At 42.9% G+C, this 20,887-nt stretch overlaps 1 long non-coding RNA gene across 1 annotated transcript in view; it reads right to left on the bottom strand.

Annotated features, from left to right (window-relative positions):
* Window positions 1-438: 438 nt before the first annotated feature.
* LOC133209758 (uncharacterized) overlaps window positions 439-20,887 on the bottom strand; it is a 46,448-nt gene continuing 25,999 nt past the window's right edge. Inside the window, exon 2 of the long non-coding RNA XR_009724753.1 lies at window positions 439-509. This is a non-coding gene — a long non-coding RNA (uncharacterized LOC133209758). The remainder of the gene's footprint in view (window positions 510-20,887) is intronic.

Below are 20,887 nucleotides of genomic sequence, written 5' to 3'. Positions count from 1 at the left end.
CTGTGAAGACTGGTTCTGGCTCTGGAGTACTTGAGCAGAAGGATATTGTACAGAGCAGCTGGAACCGTATCCTGTGAGAGTACATTGCTCAATATGTGTACACATTTTCTGACCATAAAAATTATTTCTGTTGCATGCCCTTTTTTTTGCTTCTTTTGCAGAACATGGAAATACTTGGAGCTCTGCCTCATAGGGATATGGAATTTATTTCTACAGCAGGACTCTTACTTGCTTGTAGCTTGTATATACCTTACCTTGCTTGCTTGCTTGAAGGTTTGTTTCCTGTTCTTCCCATGCTCTAAATAAAAGCAATGGGAGAATTCCCAAAAAACTTTTGTGAGAGAAGAAGTAGGTCTAATGTGAGATGAATGCACTATTTCTGCAGGCCTGAACTTCTCTGTTGTATTATCGCAGATGTGCTGAATATCCACAGGTGTGAATTCAGCTACCAAATGAGTTTGGGAAGCGTGTCGGAATAGGTGTCTGACATTATGGGGATGAGGCTGTGTCTGCAGGGGAAAGAACGGTTTTGAAGGAAGAATTGGTTGATTTTCCTTGGTAATCCCCCAAACAAAAACCAGTTGGAGTCTTACTTTTTTCACATGATTCTGCTTAGGAAGATCACTGTGTCATGTGGTGATCAATGGAGATAGTCTTATCTTTTCAGAAGTACTGTGCAATGTTTAATAAGCATGAAGAAGCTCTTTATCTCTGGAGGAAGGCCCTTCAGAAGCACAGTGCCTAAGGCATCATAGTGATGTGGAGGACAAAATGCCACTTATGAAAACATCAAGCCTACTTCCTGCATCTCCCATCTGCTCCTGCAGCAGCCCCCAGCATTTCTAGGCTTATCAGAGCTGACAAAAGCAGAGCCATGGGTGCTCTTTGCACCAGTTTGCAAGCAGGAGCACCAAGTACATTTAAAAATAAATAAATACCAGCAATACTTGGAGGGATTTGTTTCTACTGTACCTGATTTCTACTGCCCCATCCTCTAGTCAATGTTAATTTCACACATGGATTTCCTTTTGGGACATTTCTGGGACTGAAGGTCAGAGAGAGTATCTCCAGTAGGACATGGTTAGTGTGATGGTCCAATCCAGTCCCCCGTGGAGCCAGGTAGTTTCACTGAAGGCTGCAGGCCCCAAAAGCCAAATCCACAAAATGGTATCAGTGACAAATTTCCATATATTTCATTATCAAGGACAAAATTTAGGGCAAATTGTTCTTTTTCTGTTGCTGTCCTAACCACAAGGTGACAAAAACCTGAAAGTATTTTTGCTTTGACAGGCTGTAGGGGCTTACAGCTGGATTCACCTTTCCTGGCACAGTGCCTTTCATCTGCAGGGCCTCCTCTGAGCATTGCCTATGTCAGAGACCTGTGGGGCTGAGGGCATGGGAGGAGCAAGCAGACATCCAAGGTTTCTTTTAGACTATGGTGAAACTAGGGATAAAACTGTTGCATGCATGGGTTTCATGCTGATACGACACATGGACATGGGTCTGGGGTGGCAGGTAGGAATTGCAGCCAGAAGTTGTCTACCTCTCCCAAATTCAGTGCACATTCAAAACTACCTTCGTTCTTGGTCATGCTGAGTGGCTAAAACCCTATGCTTTTATGGATCTGAAAGCTACAGATTCCTCTCACCAGCAGGACTTAATTTGGAAGGTATTTTAATACACAACTATTGTACTGAAGCAGGATGGGCTTTAACAAAGCAGGGGCTGGAACCCAGGTGTCCCATTCTCCAGCAGAGTCTCTTCCTCCTGCTTGTGCAGACTCACCCTTTCTGCCCTTTCCCGTAACTACTTAGGAGGCAACACAAAATGGAGCACTGCCACAGCCCTGTCCTTACTCAAAAACATGCTGCATAGCTGAGTGGGGAAAGCATTCATGGCAGAAAAGTGGGTTCATATTCCTGCTCACAGTGGAGGACTAGTAACTGCAACATCCTGAGCTGCGTGACAGCAGCCTTGAATTAGGTACCTAGGCAGGAGAAAGGCCCTAAGGAGGGATCTTAATTGACTGGCAATCACAATAAAAGATGTCACATAATCTTGTAACTGCTTGCAATCTATATAAATACAAATAAATAGATACTTGAATATAAGATGCCCATAAGCCTGTAGGAATTTCATGCTTGATAAAATATACAGAATTACTTTCTCTACAAGAACCTATCTGAAAGTACCCTGAAAATAAACTTCTAATTTCACTATAAGCATCATCATCATCATCATCACAATTCTGCTTCTGCAGCCTCTACTTACTTTCTGTTATCTGTTCCTTTTTAATGCCTGTAGCTAAATCTGCTAATAATGGGATGGAATAGGGATTAGCTTGTTTATGTGCTCCCATTGGCAGCTTTTCATAGGGGAGGTGGAGCAGAATGATTATATCCTCTCTGGGGTTCCTTTGCCCTGGCTCCTGTGAAAGAACATCTTGCCCTGATGACAATGTGAGATGCTTCAAAACCTCAGTGATGGCGACAGTTTTTCTGGCAGTCTCAGCAAAACCCCCTGAAAGTAATCAAATAGGTTGCAATGCAGAGACCTTGGGAAAATGAGCAGGTAAAAGGATGTGTGGGTATTTGTAGGTGCTTGGAGTTATGGGACAGCAATAACAGCTTCACTGAGCACAGGCACATATGTTTTAACTGCCTCAGCATTTTGGAATTCATATTTCAGAATGTAAGATGGGCTTGTCTTGTGCCTGAGTTAAGCATGGGTTAAACACGCAGGGAAGTGATTTGTATACGCCAAGCAGTGGGGAATGTCTGAGTAACCTGCTAGCTGCTTTCTCTGCAGGCACTCCTTAAATGGGGCTGTTTCAAGGGTAAGCAGGATGGGTGGGCAAAGGGCTTCATCTGCTGACAGCAGCTCAGGAGCACATGGCAGACATGAAGGAGGATCCTTCCCCTACATCTGGGCTGTGGCTTCTGCTGCACAAGCTGTCCTGCAGCTCAGGCGAGCCAGGAACTGGCTTTCAGCTGTGTATTGGCCAGGGTCTTTCCTGCATCACGGGTGAGCCTGAACCATCAAACCTGCTCAAACTGAGGCAGTGCTGCCTTTATTCTGATTTTTTCATTTATTTTTAATGCTTTGTTTATTTATTTACTTATTTAACTATTAATTAAATGAGCAGTTCTGGCAGAACTTCAAGTTTAGAATGTGCGTACAAAATCCCAGCCATCCTACATAGCACTCGTTCTCAGTCAGCCGTTCTGAGGAAGGAAGTGGGGTTTTTGAGCAAGTTGTCAAAACACCAGCACTCCTAGAGTTCAGGCTGAGTTTACCTCAGAAATCATATATATATATATATATAAAAATATATATATATAATACCATATATTATAGTATATATATTATATATAGTATATATTTATACTCTCAGAAATCATAATCCCAGCATCTTCTGTAAGCAGGAAAACTGTTTCCCCCTTCATTCTTTTTCTTTTCATCATTGCTCATGTGGTGCCTGCGCCCTTCGTAGTTAGCCTGGCTGTTTGCTTTCCCAAACACATGACATTCTGGTATTAATATGCTGTCATTCAGATTGCTACAACTAGTAGGCAGACTCTTGTCAATAGCCAAAGAAAGAAAAACAAGTAAGACAAAAGCAAGTATTTAGAATTTGTTGGCACTTCCAAAAGTCTTCAGAAGAGGTAAAAGTGTGTATGTAAATATTTGCTAAGTCGTGTTAGAGTCAAAGAAAGAGATCCCCTGGTTTAGTTGTGTAATAAGATCCTGTGATTTTTGTCCTTTCTTCTACAGAACCCTTCAAAGGTCTCTTGTTACAGTTCTGCTGCATTTTCTGCAAAGACCTGTCAGGATTGTGGGACCTAAACAATTTTTGGCTTAGATAAGCACATAGTTCACCCCCCCAGCCACTTGTTTTATAACTTGATCTTTCTCTTTTATAAATGCTCATGACAGCTTTATTTAAATGGATTCTTCCTCACCTTTAGTTAATGAAGGGGTTTTGGCTTGATTTGTCTTTGGTTTTTAGTTTCTATTTTATGGACTAGTAGCTGTAGCTCTTAACAGTCTTCTTCAGGCTGAATGTAAGAATAATAATGATGATAACAATGATAACCTTAGAATCATAGAATAGTTAGGGCTGGAAAGGACCTTAAGATCATCCAGTTCCAACCCCCCTACCATGGGCAGGGACACCTCACACTAAACCATCTCACCCAAGGCTCTGTCCAACCTGGTCTTGAACACTGCCAGGGATGGAGCATTCACAACTTCCCTGGGCAACCCATTCCAGTGCCTCACCACCCTAACAGGAAAGAACTTCTTCCTTATAATGATAATAATGATACTATCATTACTACTACTACTACTAATGTACTAAAATGATTTTTTTCATGCTTCTTTCTAAAATAGATAGTCCAAAGCACAGAAATGTGACAGTTACATCTGCTTCATTTCTCCCAATTTGTACTGAATTAGCACTTAAATCCAGGACTTCATTCAGTACTACAGTGCTGCCAGCCAAGGGGCAGACACATAAGAGAGCTTTAGCATTATGCTAGTTACAGCTATCCTATGTATGGTGACACTGGGGAGCTTCAGTGGTTGGGGATGGAGCCTGTTTCAGTTGTGTTGCAGCACACCCATTGGGCTGATGTAAAGGTCTTCTGAGATAGCAGAAACTGTGGATTCTTCAGAAGTCCTAAAAAAGAATAAGCTGGAGCCCCGAAATGAGCCTGAGCAGGGTGCACCAGGGAGCAGTTGGTTCAGCTCTGGAGCAGGCTGGTGGGGAAAAGTGCAATCAGGACTGCCTGAACATCTCTGCTTCCGTGGCAGAGGCAGCTGCGGGAAATTGCCACAACAATAGGCAATCTGCACGAGCTTCTGCTTGCTCCAGCTGATGGATCTGAAAATCAGATTAACCTTTGACTTTTCTGGGTCATGGCCTTTCAACTATTGTGTGCAACAACCTGAGAAACTGGATGGAAAAGAGACTTTTTAACGGATTTAAAGAGACAAAGCAAGCATCATAATTTTCCACCAAGTAACTGACAGGTAATAAATATGCTGGCTTTCTGGAAATATAATTATTTGTGATTGAACATCTGTGTTTACAATTATATTTTTTTAATATAAATTAATGCTTCCTATGGAGGTGCAGCTCCTTTTGAGAATGATACTTGCACCTCACACACATTTCAGTAATGAGAGTAAATAGAGTGCCACAACTCAATGCTGGTTATTGCTAATAATTTCTCAGCTTAGCCACTGAAAACAGTTCTCACCGTGGTGCAAGGGAATTCTCTTTGCTTTATGTTTTCAGCCTGCTTTTCCCTGTATTGCACCCTTGCCTGGAGCCCTACCTGAAGCCAAGGGCTTGCTGTCCATGGCCAACACAACAGCCCTTTTCAAACCTCATGGCCTTTGAGCCTGCAGTGCAGTTGGAACACCCCATTGCTGGTCCAAAACTTGTCACCTGCAGAACTTGTCACTTGTAAAACAGACTTGGTCTCCCTGAAGACAAGAGTAAAGCAACTCTACTGCTGCCTGGTGCCTTCTCCCCACTAAGCACAGCATGGGCTGACAGTGAAGGTGGTAGGGCAGTTCTGGGGACTGCTCAGCCCAGTGTCAGCAGCTCCAGCCCTCAGAGAGCCACCTTCCTGTGCCAGAAAACAGGAGCTGTGGTGACAGCTACATTTGCTTGTTCTTTGTCCTTTGTGCTTGTGCTTTGCTATCCCAAACCGAAAAGTGGTTTCCTCCATGGATTTCAGTGTATCTCCATTTGCACTTTTATAATGGGACCTACGAAGCTATAGGAATCTGTAGATCCATACAAAGACCTGTGTTTAAGGAAAACCTGGAAACGTACTGTCTGTATCTATGCATTAACAATAAAGGATTTATGTGGGTGGGGGGCACTGTAAGACACCCCCCTTGACGGTTTGCTCGAAGCAGCCCCACTCTGGGAAGACCCTCATTTCAGCAAGAAATTAGTGAGAGATGCAGGACTGCAAGCCAGGGTCAGAAAGTTTCCTGGCATGATAGCAAGGAGAGAGCGTGCTGCTCAAGAGCAGCCCATGGAAAAGCATTGACAGCACAAAGACGGCTGCGGCGCTCCCTTAAATCTGATGAAGCCTGAAGCTCGAAGCTGATAGGAAAGGCCTGTGTAAACTGCATTGGAGGCATTTAAAAATGCTGATAAGCAAGTATGTCTCTGCCCCTGTTGGCAGCTACATGGGTGTAGTGGGGTTTCCAGGATGAAGTTGTTTGAGAGAGAAGTTCCTCGGGAAGGTTTGATCTGTCAATGCTTCCAGTCACAACCAGCCGCTCCCTGAAGTTTAAGCAAACATGCTTAAGGAAAACAGTGCAAGCACTGTGCTGCTCTGTTCCCTGGGTTGTTTTCATGTGCTCCTCATGGGAGGGGTTGTGGCGTGGCTCACGTGTACAATTACTGGTTTATTCTAGATGCCCTAAAGCCATTTGGTGAGAGTCCACATCCAGGCTTCTTTTAACAAGGGATCGAAACTGGTCTTTGGCTGAGCTTGCTGCCCTTTACTGAGAGCACGCAGGGGCTCAGCCAAAGACATCAGTGACCATGCCCTAGGAATTTCATGTGGTACCAAGAAATCCTTCTAAGGTTGGAAAGAGGCAACAGTGTCCCTATGGGGTCACAAGTCCAAACCCTTCCTGGGAAAGGAGTGAGATGCTCAGGACATGATAAGAAATGTTTTGTAGGTGGTACCAGCTACCCCAGAGGGAAGAGTTTCTAAAGTTTTAAGATGGGGCAGCAGACGGTTGAAGGAACACAGGAATAAAAGGGGTGTCTGGGTGAGGTGGGAAAAGGCATCCAGTAATCACAAAGATATTAATAATGTAATACAGATTATGATATTTTTGGACTATTATCATAATAATACCATTATTAGTTCCATAATAACACTTCAGCAAAGACTCTGGTCCTTGGTGAAAATGAAGTTTGAAAACTATTGATTTAATGAATAAAGAGTAATTTGGTAGTAAATGCTATTGATGTAAAACACGTGGTCTGTAATTTTATAGCCATATATTAAGCATTGTTATGGATGCTTTGCTGCAGGGAATTCATACCCATTTAAGCTATGTTGTTGTCGTTGTTAAGCTTGATGTTGTTCTGCGCAACACAGCCATGAGAGCTTCAGAGCAGCTAAGGGTTTAGAACTCGTTTCCAGCTGCTCCTGAAGCTGCCAAGGAAAGCAAACCTGGTTTTTTGAAAGCGGGTTCTTCCATTTGGCTCCTGTCACAGCCACTTTCTAGCTTCAGCAGAATCTGTGTGTGCTGAGCAGCTCTGAGAAACCCTGCATTGTCCACAGCTGAGCTAAGGATCTGGAGTTAAGCACTTTGCTTTGGTCTGACTAAACAGCTGTTTCTATGAAAGGTCCTGGTGATTGTAATTCACCAAAACCAGGGGTTGCTATTGCTGCCTCCAACACTCACCTTTTCCTGCCACGACAGAGGTGCCAGAGGAAATATCCAGCATTATCCTTGAGGATCTCCGCACTACCTGTGCTGAAGCCCAGGCTGTTGCATCTTCCCAGTTAAACTGAAGCGCTCTTGGGTAGGGCAACTGCAATGAAGTCATGCCACAGATGCTGAGCTGGCACAGGCTCTCTGTGACAGAGAACATGAGATCCCTGCAGCTTGCCCTCCTCAGGCTTGTAGACAGTTACCTTTTGTAGAAACGCAATGCCCCATGCATTTTTGTGTGAATCATGTGTGTTCTTCCTGTCCAGCCTCTTCCAAACAAGTGCTTAGTGTCTCTGTATATTGCTTCTAGCCAGCCACTAACGGAGTAGCTGTGTATGAGCTCAGAATGCTCTTAGTAAAATAGAGATTAATTCCATAACAACAACAACAAAACTTATATGCAAAACTGTGCATTTGTGACAGAGAGATCCTTTATGTGAATCTCCTTCAGGGTGGTGGATCTGTGATACTTTTTCATGTAAATCTCTTCAGACTCTTTTCCTTTAGCAGAAATAAAACAAAAAATTAAAGATAGCCAGAAGGTAAAGTATTACTGCATTTTAAATATGAACATATTCTTCTGGTTGCTTTCATAAATGCCATTAATGCCAAAAGGAATTCTGAAGCATCAATGTAATCATATGATTCACACTAAAATTCGATCTGCATAGCAATGTTTTAATGTGGTATAAGGAAGCTTTTTTTAAGCTACCCAAGGCTGGCAGCTCCTTCTTATCCAGTACAAAGGAAGAATTCTCTCTGCAGGAAAGTTAAACTAGCTGTATTATGCACATGCATTCATGTGTGTGCATGCATAGTTCATTTAAAACACCTTAAGCTTTTATAGGTGGTGTGTGACACTGTAGCATGCATAGATTCAAGTGTCAGGAGGTTTCCAGTCTGGGCAATACGACTGAATCTGTCCCAGTCAGAATGAGTGATGTCTGCACACACACATCCTGACCCTGCACTGAACCAGCTGCTTCCCAGGCTTCCTGTGGCCCCTTGCTATGGTGCAGGGGGACAGGGCTGCACCCCAGTGCTGCCTCTTGCCAGGCAGCATGGAGGTGCCCGTTCAGTGGGTAAGTAACTGGACCAGTTCAGCTGCTGCTCTGGTGTCTTGGGGAGAGCTTGCTCTTGAATAAGCAGCCCGATTCACCTCCAATTGGATGTGGTTTACATTCAGCAGTGCAAGTGGACTGATAGGTGGTGCATGATGTTTTGATTTTCCCTGGTGTCATTGCCAGCAAAGCAGTACAATATTCAGGGCACGTTACCACAAGTGTGGGCTCTGATGAGAGCCAGAGCTGTTGCACTGCAGAAAACATTGAGTCCACTCCCAGCTCCCTGTAGCCCCTGTGCTTCTTCTTCTCTTCCAATTCAAAGTTACAGGTATGATAGCATCCCCCAGTGTGGAAAGCAGACAACTCAGCTGTAATTACAGTTGCACAAGGCTCTGCAACCATCACTCACATAGCTGGCTGGACCCAGGAGCACCCATGCCACCAGCCCCGAGGATGAATCCTGATGCCCATAGTCTGCCTGGGACTAGCCCATGGCAAAGACAATGTGAAGGAGCTGCTGTTTCCCATCCCACACACCTGAGCTGTGTCCCCATCCATCCCCTGCAGGGCTCGCTGAAGGTCCTCCCATGTGTGAGAACTTCAGCCCAAATTTCACATGACGCTGACACTGATATCCATACTCAGGCTTAACTGTTTTAAAAACGTGTGTCTCAGCACTCTGCTGAGGTTTTACAGAGCACTGTTAGCTCCATATGTATTTTTGTCTCCCTGCTTTGTATTTCTTTGTTTTATCTGCTGGCATCCTTAGAGCGTTAAAAGTTGCATTTAACCTTGTTTTTATTTCCGTTTCTATTTTTAATGGAAGCATACTAGGACTGTTTCTATTTTAAATTGAAGCATTTTGTGCACAATTCATATTTTGCTTCCAGCGTTTCCTTATGGGTAAATATTTGCATTGGAATTCCTAAATGATAATACAACAACAGATGAATGAGCTGAGGTAGAGCAACATCTGTTGTGGAAGGAAGTTTAATGATATCCTCAATATTTTGTAATTCAAACTACTTTATATCCCAGGCAATAGAAAGAATATCAGCTATATATTGCATATATATATATAATAATTTAGCCTTTCTTTTTTTTTGCCCCAAATGTTTATGAGCATATCATTATTTCCTCTGATTTGCTTGGTGAAATCTCTTGAATTGTTTTATTCTGCAAATTACCTGATCTCATAGAGTGAATGAGAAGAGTTTTCAGGATGAAACATCAACTCCTCACACTCTGCTGAGAGTAGCTGACATTGCCATCACAATTACTGTTTATTGCCTGGGCGAGTGTGCACTTAACCTGCGGCAGGACAAGCATGATTTAGCAGACTGAAGGGAACATCAGTATCTATATACAATGTTTTTCATTATTTTTCCTAAATCTGTTGTAATTTCTGTTGGGGACTGCTATATTCATACAAAAGGACTATAAAAGTGGCCTGAAGTAGTCTTTTCCCTACAGACTTGACTTCGAAATAAATGCAGCCTGCTAAAAGCTGGCCATCACCTTTCAGTGATTATTAGGAAATAAAATACATTTTCTTGAAGTGCTTGAAATGTATTCCTTTTGGTCATCAGTGTATGGGAGTAAACTCTACTGTCAAGTGAATAATTCATAGACTCATAGAATAGTTAGGGTTGGAAAGGACCTTAAGATCATCAAGTTCCAAGCCCCCTGCCATGGGCAGAGACACCTCACACTAAACCATATCACCCAAGGCCTCGTCCATCCTGTCCTATCACTACAAACCAGAAGCTTTTGCAATGTTAACTGAAAACTACTAGAAGCTATTGCCTCTGCCTAAATAGAGTGGTAACAAAGATAGGCTGAGAAAGTTGGGGCTGTTCAGCCTGGAGAAGAGAAGGCTGCGTGGAGACCTCATAGCAGCCTTCCAGTATCTGAAGGGAGCCTATAGGGATGCTGGGGAGGGACTCTTCATTAGGGACTGTAGTGATAGGACAAGGGGTAACGGGTTAAAACTTAAACAGGGGAAGTTTAGATTAGATATAAGGAGGAAATTCTTTCCTGCTAGGGTGGTGAGGCACTGGAATGGGAGGTTGTGAATGCACCTTCTCTGGCAGTGCTCAAGGCCAGGCTGGACAAGGCCTTGGGTGACATGGTTTAGTGTGAGGTGTCCCTGCCCATGGCAGGGGGGCTGGAACTTGATAATCTTAAGGTCCTTTCCAACCCTAACTATTCTATGATTCTGTATTTCTATGATAAATCTAGAAATACCTTTGATTCAAACTCCTCTTTATCCCTTCAAAACAAAATGTGCTGAATGGGACAGCTGCTTTTTTATACATCCCCCTTTTGAGCAGAGATACTGAATGCATCCTCATTTTCTGTTCTTCCAATACTTATTCTAAAAGGGAAAAATACAGGACAGGTGGATTTAATACATGAGAGACAGATAGTATTACATGGTTGTGATACAGTACACCAAGGTCCTTAATATAGCTGGGGCTTGACTTGATAATGGAGATACAGTAAATGATAAAGAAAAGAACAGCACTTTTTCTTTAATATCTCCATGAAAATAATACTGTTTATTGCCACAGAGGTAGCAATATAGCTGCCTTATTTCTTTTCTGCAGAAAAACTCTGGATAAACAGCTGCCATTGATAAACCAGACCATTTTCTCCTAGACCAATAAAGATATTAGGAGGCCAAGATTTTGTATCTGATGAACCTGCTCCTGTAATCTGTTTCAAATAATAACATTATAACAGTACTGGGTGTATGCCTATATGAAAGATATTAACAATTTCTTCGGAAGCAAAATATGAAGTAAAACAGCAGCTGCCTGAAAAGAGTGTAATTTATCTTCTGTACATGGGAATTAAAGGCAATGTTGGGGCTGTTACAAGCATTTTGATGCATTAAATTGACAGCTGTTTATAATGGGATGAGTGGGACCGAATTGTATACTGAAAACTTCCTGTGTTTATTTGTTTATTTAAACTGTGCTTTTCAGATGCCTTTATTAGGGCTGTCTAAGTCTTTTATATTACCTCCTTTTTCGCTTGATTTTCTCTGAGAAGTTTAAACAGATTCAGTTGTACTTTCTGTCTGATCTCTACTTCACACTGAATTTTAATGTCAGATGTGATTTCCGAAAGTTCAGATGTAAATGAATGGAATGCTGGGAACAGGAGGCAGATTTCTTAATACCTAATATATTTTCCACTATAAAGTACTTATAGCATCCCTCCAGTTCAGAAAAAGAATATGAGAGTTGGCAAGAGATTAAGTCCTAGATTCAATAATCTTCTGTTATTTCTTCTGGGAAAACCTGTTTGCATTAAATCCCAGGAAATCTTAAGCTTTACAGATTCTCCTGCACTTTTTCAATGCAGATGAAAACTACAGCAGCCTTAAACTTACTTTCCATTTACGCTGAGTGCCTGGATCTGCTTGCAGACATCAGCAAGCAAGAAAGTGCCAACCTGGCGCTGAACACTGCCAGGGATGGGGCAGCCACAACTCTGAACAACCTGTGCCAGTGCCTCACCACCCTCATAGTAAATAATTTCTTCCTGATGTCTAATCTAAACCTCTCCTCTGTCAGTTTAAAGCCTTTCCCCCTTGTCTGTCACTACATGGCCTTATAAAAAGTCTCTTACCAGGGTTTTTGTAGCCCCCCCTTTATGCATGGGAAGCTGCTCTAAGGTCTCCCCGAAGCTTTCTCTCCTCCAGGCTGAACAACTCCAACTCTTTCAGCCTGCCTTCATATGAGAGATGCCTCAGCTCCCTGATCATCTTCATGGCCTCCTCTGGACTTGCTCAAGCAGGTCCACATCCCTCTTGTGTTGGAGGCCCCAGAATGACGCCGTGTGATATTCCCATCGCTCCCTGTTCTGCATGATGTGTTGAGGTATGTACTTAATAGCTATAGTAAGTATTCCTCCATCACGGTCCTACGCAAGGATGCAAGCCAAATGGCTATTTGGCTGTTACGGTGATGGAGGTAATTTGCCTGCTTTTCTATTAGATGAAAGTGATATATCTTTCCCTCCATATAAAAGTAAGCTGCACTTGCTGCCAGAAGAATAAGAGCACATTAAATAAATAACTTGGTGGTAATATTGATTAATGAACACTTGGAATAGTGCGGTTGAAGACTTAACTCAAATTTGTTATAATTCTGATTGCTATGCAGTGTGTACATGCTATCATAATCCACAACTGTAACCAAACTATTAGAAACACCAAGAATTAGTACAACTGAGCTACAAGTGGGTGTCTGGATCACGCTGACAGCACAACGTGTTATAGTCATAATTTTCTTTCCCTAATGACACTAAAATAATGATAAACGTAGGATCAAACAGCTTGAAATGATGAAGCAAGAACAGTTTGAAAGAACCTTCATTTCCTATGTAACATTGAATGGCTGACTTTTGGAGTGTGCTGTTTAACCAGCTTGTTAAACAGCTCTTTCCAGGTTTTAATCAGTTTCTAAATAGTTCTGTGAAAGTTTGTGATTGAACCTTCTCCAAAATCATCAGTCTGATAGGTGAGGTGTATGAAAAGACCAAAAAGAAGATAAAATTCAGACCAGAAAGCAAAGACAGATTAAAAAGAAAAGGTACAGCATTTGAAAAAGTGGGAACACTGAAGAAATACACTGTCAGCTTCTGTAAGTGACCTATCTGAGCTTACAATGCAGGACTAGGGAGAGAAACAAGCACTTGATCTCCTCCCTCTTTGTCTTCAAGAGAGGTTTTGAAGCTTTTCATCCTGCAGATTCCTCATACCTGCAGTCAGGATGTGCTGCTGAGAAACCTATGAGGAAGAGAAGGCCTCTTGGGCCAACCAACTGGCATGGGGAGGTGAGGGCCAGATCTCAGGCAATGGTACAGAGGAGAACAGACAAAAGTGTTATTTCTTGTCTGACTTTGTGAGAATTGGCTTTTCTCTGCTACCTGTTACCAGTTTTACTCAGTTGTGTCTCCAAACAGTGTCTCAGCTGGGAATTCAGATGCCAAAGATCCCTATTTAGGATGTCTGAAGAGCATTCCTAGACATAGTGTGGCATCTGGATAAAGCTCTGCTCTCACAGCGAGGGTGTCAGCAGCCCAATGAGATGTGAGCTGCAGGTTACACAGCTCTGCTGCTGTACCAGTCACATGGGACTGATGTCAGGCTTCATCCTGCTCAGAGGACCGACCCCCAGATGTGGAAGTGATCCCACCAGTTGCTCACAGCCAGCAGCCTGCCAAACCCAGCACATGGGTCAGAGCTGGCATGGCTTTCGACGTCGTTTTGTTAATTCCCTGGAGATCTGCAAAGCTCCATGAAATATGCTGTGTTTTCGCAGTGTCCATCTGTTACGAAGACATAGGTTGCTTGTGCTGGTGATCAGCAGATCAGCTGTGGAATGGGATTTCTCTGTCTGCCCCTTCATAGGTGGGAGCAATCACTGCACAAGGTTAAATCAGAGGTTCTTCTCAGATCACATCCAGATGTTCCTTGCAGGCAAGGAAATACAGACCACATGCTGGTGGCTCTTCCAGCTGTCACACTTGACCAGACCTTGCTCAACTGTTGTATGAGATGTTTGAATGGGAAGTGGCAGCCACAACCTCTTCCAGCTTTCTGTGGAGGGGCTTTTTGGGATAAGGTGAAACAGGCACCTCCATCTGCTGGTAGAAGGGTGCAGCCAGAGCTCTGAGCTGCCATTGTGGCTGCTGCTGCTTCACACACACTCATTGAATGCCTATGTTTGTACTGCTGGTTCAGGATGCCAGGCAGGATGAGGAAGGGAGGATGGACTGAGGACTTGCAGCTTGCCTAGCATGGATGAGAAGGGGCAGGGTCCTGATTGATAGAAACATAGGTAAAGGGGGAGATATGAAAGAATACAGAGTTAAGATGAGGGCACTTGGGGTACAAAAGATGGGTAAGAGTGGGTGAAGATAGGTAAGTGGGCCTGGGTCCTGTTGTAACAAAATAGATTGCCATATAAGCAGCCAGGGAATCTGACATTGACAAATTTGGTCTGGGAAGCTTTTGCAGGCACTTGGAACAGAAGGATGACTTGCAGGGTGATAAGCATATTTGAAAGACATGTTGCAGAAAACTCAAGCTACTTAACTGTCCTGTCAGTGATGTATCTGAACAAAAATACATGCATATGGCATCATAAGGTAGGCTGAAAGTCTTGTACATCTCTTTTAGATCAGGTGATAACCAGAGGCCAAATTTCTCTGCAACAGGGAAATTGTCATGAGCAGATTGAAACTTGCTACTAAAAGAGCTCACATAAAGAATGTGGATCAGAGGGGAAGAAAAAAGAATCAGCCTTCTGTCTCCTCTCACACTGGTCCAAAGAACTCATAGATGTGACCAGCTCTCAGGCATCACTGTGACACTTTCACATGAACTGTGGAAGTAAGGATGCCTCTTTCCAAACCAGGATGATCTGCTCTAACATCCTAGTCTTGAGAAGCCAGCAGCTGTCCAGCAGGGCTTCCCATCCTCTGTAATCCTGGCCTTGTGGACAGGACATGGCCTTCATGCAATGACCCCAGGACCTTTTATTTCTTGCAGAAAGAAAAGATATGGAGAAGGGACAGTCTGTTTATTCCTACAGTCTCTGGCATTCTGGTTCACTGGCCTTTCGGTGCTATAATAACACAAATAAAAGCACCAGGTGCTCATGCTTTCAGTTAACCTGGAGTTCTCGATACCAAGCTTGAGGCTTACCTCCAAGCACTATGAGAAGTAGCGAGTAATACGCCATTTAGTGTTACTCAGGCAGCTACAGCATTCCCATCTGGATTGTATCAGTGTTAATGATAAAAGGAAATTAGAAAAGCCTCTGGTGGGCCTTTGTAGTTGTTGTTATCCCCTGGAGACAGGATTTTGTCCATTCAGGAACCACATGGGTGTATCTCCAAAGAGAGGACATTTTACTGCAGCAGAAACCCTTCTGTCTGTTATTCTTTCCATAATTATTAGACAACTCTTTTCCTAGCATTTTTCCTGAGTCCTCTGTATCCGTGCATCAAATGACTATTTCTAAGGCTCTGAAGTTCTGACACATTTGGAGTAAACCTAAGAATTGCTTCACCTCATTCTTTCTATGTCTTAATGCCCTAAAGCTGTTGGAGGCGTTATGTTAAATGCCTCACCAGGAGCATGTACACACTGGGGAGGCATGGAAGGAGATGAGACTCCCTGCGGCATTGTTGGGGAAAGCATACGGTGCCTCGGCTTTTCAGTGACATCTATTGGACAGCTCTGTTGGATTGGTTCCCAGCATTAATTTGCAATAATCACAATAATTTACCTTCAAGCTCTAATTAATGAAGATCTGTATATTCACTGCACATGGGGATCTTGAAAGCATAGAGTGTACTTTTTGGTCTATTTCTGCCCCTTTTCATTCCAGTGGAACTCTAATTATGACTCATTGCTCATTACAGTCTCCTGGCAATGTATGGAAAGAGAAGTACAGCAGAACAAAACGTTTCTTACCCTGATTGTTTGCTTCATTTCAGCAGACCAGTGCCTCCCTTATCACAGCCTGGTAAATGGCTTCCTCATAATTTAGCATCCTCAGAAATGTCTATGTGAGAAAACACTTGAACATATGACACCTCGAGGTTACTTGTATATCAGTTTATCATATCAGTGTTAAATGGTTGGGTGAGTGGAGAGTGGAAAATCCCTTTCTGTGAGTACAGACAGGAAGGGCTTAGGTTTGTTTTCCTCTAGCAACAGCAATGGGCTGTGTCTGGATCATGGAGGCAGCTACTACCTGATGGTGACAGGAGCTTGAGGGAAGCTGCTCACATAAAGAATACTGTGAGGTAAAGAGGTTTCCTGCTTGTAGATAGCAAGATAATTAACTTACTAACCAGTACCCCCATTAAAGTGCCACTGGGTTTGTGGTATATTTGGATGCTGCCTGCTTCTCACTGCATATGTGGGTCACCAGAGCTCTTTAAAGCCTCTTATTTGGTAACTTCTGAAGTACAACTTTATCTCTGTGCACTGTCTTATATGGCTGGTGCTTACAAATATAGGACTGGTACACTGGCTGTATTCCTTCTGCAGTGAGGTGCTGAGGTGCAGGCAGGGGCAACCTGTGTCCTGTATGGTGGCATCCTGTGCACCATCCCCTCTGTGCCCAACAGTTACTTTTGGAACGAAATCTGGTTACACAAGCAAGGAGGGAGCCATGATGGGTGGCAGGAAATCCTCTGGTCCACTCTGTGCAGACAGGGCTATTGGGAATGAAGATCGCTGAGTTGTGACTTCAGTTTCCCTTCGCTTGGAGGCATAGCCCTCACAGAGCTTTTTCCTTTGGAAGAATCAACCCTTTGTCTTACAATCATGCACATTTTTATAACAGGATTTACTACTGATATTCGATGGGAAAGAAGCCAGGGATCGATCTTTCTTGGTTTTAGTGCATTTGATGCTCTTCTGGAGAAATTACTCCAGGTAAAATCTTATTAGCCAGGGTAAAGTCCCCTGCAAAAATGATGTCTTATGCTTTGAGAATAAAAAGTAGATGTTAATGTATAGTTTTCAAAGATTTGGAAGCAGAAGTGGAGGCCCAAGGACCTCTTCCAACTCTGCTTTGCGGGCCAGTCAAACAGCACAGGGCACTGAAGGCTCCTCAGCAGCTCAGACACAAAGCAGGAATGGTGATCTGAGCATGGGCCAGGAGAAGGATGGATAAGCCTAGGGATAAACCTCACATGGGAGGTGAGCTGGAATAGGTGGAAAAGCCTTTGAGAGATGGGTTTGCTGCCACTGAAGAGACGGAAGCAGTAGGGACAGCAGCTAAAACCCAACACCTCTCAACCCCATCCACCCCTGTCTCAGCAGTAGAAGCCAGATGACCTTTCCAGAGCTGTAGCTTCACCTGGCAGTGAAGAGAGGACAAAACTCTTTGGCCACCCTTAACACATTAATCCCCTCTGCAAATACCTACATTTCTGATACATAAAGCCAGCACAGGGAGGACAGCTAGGGATGTCTGGATTCTGGTCTGAATAATAAAAACACACTGAAATTATCCCAGGGAGAAGTATCTTGAGTTACTCATTTACATCCTGCACACATTTCATATCTGACAGTGGGACAAAATGCTGTAAAAATACCCTTAAGAATGTGAATCTCAGCTCTGATTTGCACTTAAAAGGCAACATCTGATTAGTGTCTGTGTTTTATTAACAGAAGACTGGGAGGATGAAAGCTTCTCTGCTATTACCTTTATTGTACCAGATATTTTTGATAGTATATTGCAGAAGAAAATGCCACATTTCATTAAAGTCTATCATTCGTATACCACAAAGGATTTGGCTGCAGTTTATAAACCTAGTGGTAATTCTCAACATTGCCCAGTTTTTCAGTCTCTGAAGATCCTTTAAAGAAATACTTCTGATTACCTCTGCATCAACTGATGTTCACTGGTCCATGTGGGGATGTACGCTGTTGTACACCAGCTGCTTTTGGCACAAGCAGCTCCATTGCTCTGTCAGCAGTTATCACACTGTTTAATTTTAATAGACTTAGTTACACAACACATTCTCAGACCTTCCAGCTGTGCCTAATGAAATTTCATACTGACACTCATTCTGGCCTCAGCATCCCCCTTGCTCTCATGTTACCTTATCATTTTTTCATTATTCTACTGAGAAGGAATCTCAGCACTCCCCATGTATGAAATGCCAGAGATGTTGAGGATAAACTCCTGTCACTGCAAGTTTTCTTCTCTGTTATTTCCCTCTGTGTGCTTTGTTTCTTCTGTTTGCCACCCATTAGAAAGGCTAGAGAAACATTTGGTTCTTGAAGGGTTGAGTGCCTCATTTTATGTGACGTAACTACATCAGCAGAGCAATAATTTACAATGAATAACTTGTCTGGCAGGCTTAGGCTTTTTTCATGGATTATCTTTGAACAGGTTGTAATTTTCTTGAATTTATTAATTATTCAAAATGTTAATGACTTCAGGGGATTGATTATGAGCAATTTTATGTGGGTATTTGGTATGCAGCACTCCACTTCTAGGGCCATTACTTTGTTGTGTAGGTAGATGAAGGTGCATCATGTTTTCTCTATGTTGTTGACTGAAGATGCTGAAAAATGTCATGACAATTTTGTTTAGATGGTGAGAGTTTAGGGAGAGACAAAAAAAAAGACATTTTCCCTAAAATCCGGGCTAGATGAAAGATTTTTTTCAGAATAATTTCTGAAATAAAGAAGCTTATTATGAGATTGCTTTTATTTTTGTATTATTTTCTTATGATAACTTACACACAAGGTAATTGGTTGTGTGCTTGTAGTCCCAGTGCGGGTGTCCGACAGCTTAGGTCATGGTTGTCTGGGGCTTTGGTGACATGTATGTTTCTCCATACAAGCTATTCTGAAAGTACAGTTATCATCAGCTTGCAAACTCCTCTCAAGGTTATTGTGAAGGTGAGGATGACTCTGGGAAGTTTCCAGCCCTGGAGAGTGCTTCCAGATGCTTGTGAGGTTTGCTGGTCTTCCAACACTTGCCTTCTATTTCTACTGAAGCAGGAAAAGTTTCAATTCACCTTAAATAAGAATTCTGTGGGATTAAATCCTGAGGTCCTGAACAGCAAGTGCTTAAAATAGGTATTAATAAAGTTAGCTTTTAAAGACAGTTGAATACTTGATTAGGAAACATTTTGTAATGCTTCCTTTGATCTGCTCTTGGCTACTTTTGCTTTAAGAGGGAGAGGAGAGAGGAAAGGCAGTTGCTCTAAGGTACAGGTACATATTGCTTGTGTCACTTATTTAAATATAGATCTGAGTGATGGCTATGACAAAGTTGAAAATTCACATTTTAATTATGTTTTGCCACTTTGGCAAATCTGAGCAATGGTTGAATGACTGGCTGCTGCTGGCCAAAGCTTTGCCCCTTGTACCTGGCTTGATCGATACCCTGCAGGATCGATACTTCCACAACGCACCTTCTCATGGCTTTGATGAGCAGGTCCATTTGTGGAGTATAGCTGACTGCTGCCCAGAAGTACCAGAGTAACATGTTGCATGCTGAAGCCTTCTCTAGCTGTTCAGGTCAATAAAGAGCACTTTCCTCCTATGGCTCTGCACAGGTTAAGTTGTAAGAAATGGAGGTTGCAGACACTGCAGAAGATTGCACTGTAGCCTGCACGAGCATGTGAGGGATCTCATCCGCCATTCTTTTCCAGTCACTTTCAGGATTGTTTTCCACTAAAGGCTCAGTTTTTGCTTTACTTCTTTTCCCACAACCTTCTACCACCTGGCTTGTGTTTATAAGACAGCTTACCAGATTTCAGCAATGCAGGCTGCAACTAGCTTCTGCTCTCCAGGAACTTGTCGTGCATTATGTGTCAGCTCTCCCAGAAAGATAAGGGTTAGTTGGGTAGAAAATGAATAGAGGAGCAAAAGCTATATAGCTTAAGATTCCCACAAGCAATAGAAATTAATCCATTTTAAACTCCTTACGTCATTTAAGCTTCTTGGGGCAGGGATTTGTCTCTAAGTCTCTGTAAAATACCATGTCACATCCATTCTACTCTATAAAATGAGTAAAACCCATTACCAACAAAGCTCAGCAGTCACAGCAGAAATCTGTGTGGCACCTGAATTTGGTTTTGTATTGAAACCTCATAAACCCAATCTAGTAGGGTAGAGTAGTACACAGTAGGCACTGAAATGAAAACTCATCATTAGTTAACAGTGCTCTGGCACTTCCCTAGCTATAAAACTACAAAAGCAGGCTGAGCTGGATATGGTTTATTGCAACAAAATACGGAATTCATAGAATCACAGAACCACAGAATGGTTCGGGTTGGAAGGGACCTTAAAGATCATCCAGTTCCAAGCCCCCTGCCATGGTCAGGGACACCTTCCACTAAACCAGGTTGCTCAAAGCCCCGTCCACCTTGGCCTTGAGCACTGTCAGGGATGGCGCATGAAGAGAATTCATCTAAATCTTTTCAAACTTAGGACAACCAAATTTACAACTTCTGCATATGAGCAAAAGCTTGGGGCAGTGGCTTGATTACACGCTTCTAGAGCAACCAGAGCTGCTCATCTGCTGAGCTGTGTGTTTTCTGAGCCACCCACCCATCCAGGCTGGGCAACTATGACCCATGGGAGGCCTATGTCCCTCTGGAGTGCCAGGGGGAAGCTGGGTGGGATGACCTAGAGCATCTTGCATGAATTGTGTTTGATGCTATGTTTAAGTAGCTGACTCAACCAGTAGGTATGTAAATTCTCACTGAAGTCAGTGCAGAGCAGAGAAGGCCTAGAGAGCAATTCAGTCACCCTAAAGTGGACACATAAATAGCTTGGG

Source organism: Neopsephotus bourkii, unplaced genomic scaffold (assembly GCF_033783945.1).
Source record: "Neopsephotus bourkii isolate Nb327-2 ecotype Australia unplaced genomic scaffold, CSIRO-AGI_Nbou_v1 NB_359, whole genome shotgun sequence".
Classification (NCBI taxonomy): Eukaryota; Metazoa; Chordata; class Aves; order Psittaciformes; family Psittacidae; genus Neopsephotus; species Neopsephotus bourkii.
Note: the sequence above shows the minus strand (reverse complement) of the source record. Positions and strands in the feature narration are given on the sequence as shown.